The 8,734-nt window shown below is 30.8% G+C and overlaps 1 pseudogene; it reads left to right on the forward strand.

Moving 5' to 3' along the window:
- The first annotated feature begins 6,252 nt into the window (after window positions 1-6,252).
- Window positions 6,253-7,080, forward strand: LOC148197590 (putative CCR4-associated factor 1 homolog 11 pseudogene; annotated as a pseudogene).
- The last annotated feature ends 1,654 nt before the right edge of the window (window positions 7,081-8,734 follow it).

Genomic DNA, 8,734 nt, shown 5'->3' on the forward strand with positions numbered 1-8,734 from the left:
TTCTGCACTAGTGCATATTGATTCTAAAATGCTTGATCTAGAAAGATCTTGAAAGGTTTTGCAGGAACATTGCTTACTGGATGGATAAAATTGGCAAATCAACTCACGGGGAAGCAATGAAGTCGATTATGACTAAGGGCAAATCGGCTGTATATCAACAGGGGTTAAAGATTCCAATATTTGGATATATGATATCTTTAACTATTGATATATGTGCTATTAATTGTTTACTTTCAATATATCTCTTTGCTATAATTGACTTGAGATGATTAAGAGATTATATTGCGTTTAATGAATGATATTGTACCATTGTTGCATTGATATTTTTGTACTGTTTCTGATCTGATACATTTTTGACATATGTTGATATATGCTCTGATATATATTGTGAATACTGTATTGTGCATCTGTGTTTTGAGATTAAAACATGCATAATGATCGGGGGAGCATTACATATACATTGAGATGTTTCATATGCCTACATCTAAGGGGGAGAATATATATTAAATCATGTGAATATCATTGACATAGGGAGCCTCATTATATGTTTTTTGATGATTATCTGATGCATCTCTGTACGCTTGATTATCTATATATCAATACCATTGTGCTTACCTTTTTTGCTAATGCCCAAAGGGGGAGAATTATGTTGATTGGTAATTGATTGATAATTTGTATTGAGTTGTGCAACATGGTTGATTATTGATCATGGTTTTGCATCATAAAAAAAGAGGGAGATTGTTGAGATTGTTGATAGGGGGAGTGATGACAAATTTATGAACACCGAAAAACGGTACCAAAAACTTGTTTAACACTCGGCAAGTGTGACCTAATCGTATCAAGTAATAAACTCGGTAAGACCAAGTATCTTTCTTCGAAAGGACTCACGGCCTAGTTAGTTATATGATTTCTTGATTATTTAAGACTTGTGAACAAATTCTTGAGGTTTCAAATGCAAAAGTCAATAATTAAACATGTATGCATGAGTTTTGATCAATGGAAAAGAGGAACACAAACACGTGAAATGAATTATATGGATGAGTATGTTGTTGGGGTAATCAATTTCATCTTATCCACTCTCATATATTTTAGGAATTCATCATTCTTTTCATCAATGTTAATGCCACTCTCTAAATCACCTTGCGAAGAAAGCTTATCCTTAATTATGAGTTCATACAATTCCTAGCATCCCTAATAATTAATTCTGAAGCACAGAAGCTTAAAGGCAACCAACCCTCATATCCCTAAGTCTAGGCAATATGCTATTGGGAGAATTTCCCTAGATCTAGATTTCCCTGTATGTGTCCATATCGACAAAATCAATGATCATGACATCGAATGAGTTAAACAATGCATGCTTTGAGCAAAGAGGAAAAACTCCAACTAATGATGAAAGAAAGCATGTATCATAAACATGATGTTTAAACACAAAATTCCATATATGAGAGCTTCAAAAGATTACATTGATTCCCCAACAACAAGAAGAGTTTAGTTCACCATATTCATGGTGAAACTAGATGAAATACAATGAAAGAGTGAAAGATAGAACCCTAGAAAGTTGAGTAGGTAGCCTTAGCATCCAAGATCTTCCTCCTAGGGGTGGAAAGGTGAGTGTTTGCTTCATACTCTGCCAAAGATACAAACCCTAGGAAGTCCTAAAGCTTATATACTATTCGAAATATTACAGAAAAGTGGGCCTAAGGCCAAAATAGTGCCGCTCAGCGACAAACTACCGCTCAGCGACAAACTACCGCTCAGCGATAAGTGCGTGTGTTGATTCTTCCCCTCAGCGGCATTTTCACCCCTCAGCGAAGCCAACGGGAGTTCATTAGTGCCGCTCAGCGGTAAACTGGCGCTGAGCGGTACTTGCAGGTTCTCTTCTTTTGCACTTTTTGAGTTCTTTTCTGATTCCATCTCTATCCTTCTTCACTTCTTTCATCAAATTCACCTTAAAACCTGCATAAAACACTGAAATCAAGCATAAACCTGTCCAACTCTCTTATTTCCAAAAATATGAACAAAAACATGATTCCAAGCTAGTTTCTGAGTGTTAAAGGTTGCTTTTAGTATCAATTTTAAGCATGAAAATAACATTTTTTCAACTGTTATCGAGGAGCTCTAGTTTAGCTGAACCCATAATCTCAATAATATCTGAGTTTTTGATGATGACAATGCATAATTAATAACACATGTGTATTATGTGTTACATGTTCTATGCTTAAATGTTATATGCGTATATGTGAACATGATTGTGTTGTTGTTGTGTTGTTCATTGCATTTCACTCCATTTCATTGTGTTATATATGTGATTTTATACATGCATGCATGACACATGTTTCTGGATGAGAAAAACCACAAGCACTAATGTTGAATTTTAATTGTGTGGCTAAACAACAGTTTTAAGTCGATTTCATTATGGGGTGAGTCGATTAAAACTCGTGTCTTTGCACAAACCTTTTTCAAAGTGTGCTGTGAGATTTTTCAAAGAGAAAGTTTTTCAAAACTATGATTTACACTGTTACATAGACAATTATATGCGTGTTGCGTTCGACTAAGTATGTTACTATTTTGAAATTCTATTAATGCTTGATATAACTGTCTCACGGTCATATTTTTAAATATGTTGACCAAGCATTAAATGTCATTCGACTGCATTAATTGCGAATTCAATTAATTGCTTTGATTGTTGCTAACTGCTATAACAAAATTGTTATATTCGAGTGCATTAGTAGCTTAGTCGATTAAAATGCGTCAGAGATGTGTTATACTATAAATTGACGCGAATTTGATTTATGTAAGAACTTTTGAATCTAACAGTTTTTGTACTATTTTTAGAAAGTGCTATCTTGCAGAAAGAGGAAAAGAGCTCTAAGAATAAAGAAGTGATTGTGGTGATCATTTCCTTGTGAGTTCTTGAAGAATAAGTTTGTTGTGTATTCAAAGGGCTGATCAATTCTGCACATTTGAGTGTAACTGCGAGATCAGAGTCTATAATCTATTGAAGATTGGATTGAGGTTCCCTATTGTGACTACAGGAAGAAGAACGTGCGACGTTCTTTACTTTCAGATGTGTCTCAATGGGTTTAGACAGTAGAAGAAGGGATTCTTGTTGCTGGTCTAGTTATTGTACTGCCTATATTTGATTAGAGGGTTAGAGATGGTTTTATATTTTTGACGTGAGGCCTCTATAAAAGCCTTGTTGTAAAAACCTTGATTATTATAGAACATTTGCTTCTCGTGGTTGGAAGGACACTAGATGTAGCCAGGTTGGCCAAACTAGTATAAAAAGCAGTGTTTGAATTTTCTGATCCCTACTCTTTTACTTTTAATCGACTTTACTCTATACTTATTCGATTAAGTTTCCGCTGCATTAGAAAGTCTTTTACCTTGCGTTTCAAGAAAGCTTTAAGGGCATCACCTTTTGCGAAAAAGATTTTAAAAGACTTTGTTTTTACGTTTCACCAATTCATCCCCCCTCTTGGTGTGAGAAATTGAGCCATTTTATTTTAACACAGTTTTGAAAAACTTTCTCTTTGAAAACTCTCACAACACACTTGAAAATAGTTTATGGAAAGACACGAGTTTTAATTGATTCATCCCATAATGAAGTCGACTTAAAACTGTTGTTTTGCCACATATTTAAAGTTCAACATAAGTGTTTGTGGTTTTCCTTTCAACATCATATGTCATGCATTCACACATAAAAACACATATGTAACACAGTGAAATGCAATGAACAACACAAACATGCTCTCATATATGCTTAAACAAATTTAACATAGTGATCAAAAGCATATAACATGTAAATATAGAACATGTAACAAACAATATACATGTGTTATTAATTATGTGTTGTCATCATCAAAAACTCAGATATTACTGAGATTATGGGTTAAGCTAAACATTTGCTCCCCTATCAACAATCTCAACATAAGTGTTGCGACATTTGGAATGTCAAATGTCGTCTACAGTAAACATAATAACGTTGTATCAATACAAAATTATCAATATAAACAAACTGTAATTCAAATGATATTAATTAACTTTCTAATAGATCGTTCCATATAATGTTCCGATCAACCTCGGACACATGGTCAAAAGATGGAGTAAGAATATTAATCCTATCATACGCTAGTACTTCAAGGTATGATCTGAAGACATCTGCATTTGGACCAGATGCCACACCAGTGATCACATTAACATCCATAGGTGTGCTTTCACCACTATTTCTTCTGACCATCAGTTGTCTCAACCTGGTGGCTCCTCTAGTAGGTATGGATGAGGGAGCCTCATCCCTTGATGAATGTGGGTGGCCAGCCATATATCTGTCAAAATAAATAACAACATGAAATATTAATAAAAGACTTATGTAATATCATATAATTTAACAAAACATGTAATAGGGGTCATATGAAATATTAATAAAAAGACTTACGTAATATTAATAAAAAACTTATACATAAATTTTGAAATTCATACATAAAGATATGGATTGGTCATATGTATATTCCCTCGTTATAATCTTTGTCTTATAATAAACTTGGATATTTTGATGACTTAATTTTTCAATCTATCACTTTTAGTTTTTTAAGGGGAAGAATAAAAAATTACAAGAGTTTGAGAATTTTTGCATCCAGGACAATTTATACAAACGTGGATAATAATAGATAGAGGATTACTTCCTACACCACTCCACTTTGCTCCCTGCATCACCACATTTATTTTAAATTCCAAAATTATCCTTTATATTTTAAAATATCCTACACCCTCACTCTTTTTTTCAACGGATGTCAACATTCGTTGAAGAAAAAATTCTTCAACAGATGTGCCACATCCGTTGAGTTTTTTTTTTTAATTTTTAGTTTTTTAATTTATTGTATTTTAAATTAATATATAAATATTATTTAATTGTTTTAAAATTATTACTTAATTATTTATAAATTAATTTTATTTTATTTAATAAAATAATTATTATTAGTTTTAATTTATTTATTATTATTTAAATAATAATTAAAAATTTTGTTATAAATCTACTAAACGGACGTGCCACATCTGTTAATGGATGTGGCGACATCCGTTGAATTAGTTTTTTTTTTAGTTTTTTAATTTTTTATATTTTAAATTAATGTATAAATATTATTTAATTTTTTTTAAATTATTACTTAATTATTTATAAATTAATTTAATTTTATTTAATAAAACAATTATTATTAATTTAATTTATATATTATTATTTAAATAATAAATAAAATATTTTTAAAAAATCTATTAAACCGATGTGGTCACATCCATTGAAGCTTTTTTTAATTAAAAACAATAAACTAAAATATAAAATATGTAAACGGATGTTAACATCCGTTGAAAGTGAAACGGATGTTAGACATCCGTTTTATAGCAAGGGCAAATTAGGTATGGGGTGGTGTAGGGAGCGGTTGGTGGTGGTGGAGGGAGCAACTCTCTAATAGATATTTGTTTCACCTTTTAATAAATTTAAATTTTAGAAAAAATAATGAAATTGAAAAAAAAATAGATAAACCAAACAGGCGTTAGAATATTTTGCAAGAAGGTTATTTTTCACCTAAATAGATTTCCTATTTGACTAATGTGTTATGAAGGAAAAAACAAAAACTGTTTTTTAAGTATTCAACTATAAAAATATTAAACACACTTCCTACCTACATTATGTTAAAAATGATATATTTTAACAATCAAAAGTTAATTTAACTTCATCTAGATCTTAACTGTAGATGATAAAATACCTGCAATTTAAATATAATAATATCACAAAATAGATAAGTTATCTACTTTTAATCATAACGATATAAACAAGTGTTTTAGATTTTAAATATATCTATCTAAAAAAATAATTACATCATTTTGAACTTGAACTATTGAAAAGATAATTTTTTTTTGTAAATACATGTCAGATAAAATTATAGTTTATCATATAAAATTCAACCGAACAAGTCTAATCTGTTTTAAAATATCACCAACTCTAAAATATAAAATATAATCTCATTTTTATTGTATTTAATAAAAATATTAAATCTATTTTATATTATATAAAGAATATCTTTTAGAGAAGATAAAACAAGTTTATCATAAATTTATTTATACAAATTACTTTTATCTTATCTTTTTATCTTTTTTAATTAGAATATAATTTTTTTTTCATAATCCATCACTATAAAAGTATATAGTTGTAGCTTTGCATTATTATTTTTGGAGAGAGATAGGAATAGAAATACTAAGATGGTCATCCTTCCTAGACCTGTGATGACACGATCAGTGTGGTCATATAATCTTGAATCGGAGTTCGAGTTGATTCATAAGATGATTAGATTCTTCCCTTTCATCTCTATGGACACCGAGTTTCCTGGTGTCATCTTCCAGTCGGATTCCATACTTCGACAACCACAAAATAATTACACTGTGATGAAGGCTAATGTGGACAATATGCATCTCCTTCAAGTCGGCCTAACCCTTTCAGACTGTCATGGCAACCTACCAACCTTTGGAACCTCCAATCGCTTCATTTGGGAATTCAACTTTTGTGAGTTCGATGTCACGTGTCATCCCCATGCTCCCCACTCCATTGCCTTCCTCCAACGTCACGGCATGAATTTTCACAAGAATCGAATTATTGGAGTTAGCATTATGCGATTTACTGAGCTCATGATGCTTTCAGGACTTGTTTGCAACAATTATACTCATTGGATTACTTTTCATGGTGCTTATGATTTTGCCTACATGATAAAAGTATTGAGCCACCGTTTTCTACACATGCAACCTCTTCTACCTCCTAACTTGAGTGACTTTCTACAACTCGTTAAATTCTTCTTTGGAAAGGAAGTATACGATGTTAAACACCTCATCAGATTTTGTCCAAACCTTTACGGCGGTTTAGATAGAGTTAGTGAGTCATTAGGTTTGGATAATAGTGCTAGAAAAAGTCATCATGCAGGGTCCGATAGTTTAGTTACTCTGCATGTTTTTAATGAGATTAAAAAACGCTATTTTCATACACAAAATGACTTGAAAAAACATGCAGGTGCTATCTACGGTTTATAAATATTATGATTTTCCTGTTTTAGAATGGTTGTATTTGTTTTGCCTTTATTATTTTCCTTACAATAGTAAATATGTATAAATTTGATTTAATTACAATCATCTTATGTGTATTTTTTTTAGCCTCATATTTCGTATTTAGTAATAATTTAGATAATGATATAATTATATAAAAGGAATTTATATTTTCTTTTGTATATATATCTTTTAATTTTTATTTTTAATAAGTAATTTTTATAATTTAAAATAATTATGTTATCAATTTTATTTTTAAATGATTATTTTTTAAAATTTAAGTATTTTTTTCATTTGATCTCATTTTCTCACAATTATCATTTACCCAAACATTAGTTTCTTCCTTAAAAAAAATAAAAATATTTGTATTCATTAAAAAAAACTCAAATCATTTTAAATATATTTAGTTAGTTCGTCTTCCATTAAAAAATTAATTGATGAATAATTATAAGTATATAATTTAATATTTTTTTCAATAAATATTATACTTGTTAATGATAAATTTTATTTTATTTCATATATTAATTTATTCAAATTATAATATCATCATCATTTATTAATATACTATATATTGTAGATATTAAATATGTATGTTTACCCTTATAGTTCCTAAGAGTTCTTATATACCGGGTTATATATACATATATTCTAATACTTTTAAAGGAATGTGACGAGTATAAAATTTTTTCTCAAAATATTTTCAAAAAAAAAAATTCAAATAATCAAAACTTTATTCAATTATAATGCGAAAGCGAAACCATAATTATAAACGTCGTCTGTACAAAACAAAAAATCAGAATATCACTTTTACATTAAAGTACTAAGTCTGAAAACTTTTAAACTATGAAAATTAAATAATTAACCTCGAACTTAAATGTCCCAACTCTCGTCAGCTACTTTGAACTGGTGTATCTGTAACAACATCTACTTTCGAACAAGTACGATCATCGTAAGTGAAAATCACAATCATAAACATGCAAAGGTGAGCAACCAAAAATTTCATAACATATAGCATCATATATATTCATTTTAAATACAGAAAAAGATAAACTATAGACTCATATCCCATCACACTACAAAAAAGTTGGGCATTACCGAAGGCCAGAAGCCGTCGGAAACTGCCATAAGCCGTCGATAAAGGGTGTTTACCGAAGGCTTATCGACGGCCAGAAATCCTTCGGTAAATCTCTTGTCGCTAGAAATTACCGAGGGCTTTTGCCCTTCGGTAATTACCGAAGGCCAGAAGCCTTCGTTAATTACCGAAGGGCAAAAGCCTTCGGTAATTTCCGAAGGGCTAAAGCCTTCGGTAATTACCGAAGGGCAAAAGCCCTCGGTAATTTCCGAAGGGCTAAAGCCTTCAGTAATGACCATACGAGGGTATTTACCGAAGGGCAGAAGCCTTCGGTAATGACCTACTGTGGGCATTTACCGAAGGGCAAAAGCCTTCGGTAAATTGCAGAGAAGGTTTCAGAGAAATGGTATTTCTTGTGCAACCCAGACCTGTATATCAAATTTCAATTACAAACAGACCTGCATATCAATTTTCAAGCACATACAAACATGCATAATCTGCATCTCAAAGATGCAATCAATTATCAATATCCATTGAACATCAATTAATCCAACGAACATCCATTAATGTATAGATAAT

Source organism: Vigna umbellata, chromosome 5, assembly GCF_029865625.1.
Source record: "Vigna umbellata cultivar VRB3 chromosome 5, Vumbellata_1.0, whole genome shotgun sequence".
In the NCBI taxonomy this organism is placed as follows: domain Eukaryota; kingdom Viridiplantae; phylum Streptophyta; class Magnoliopsida; order Fabales; family Fabaceae; genus Vigna; species Vigna umbellata.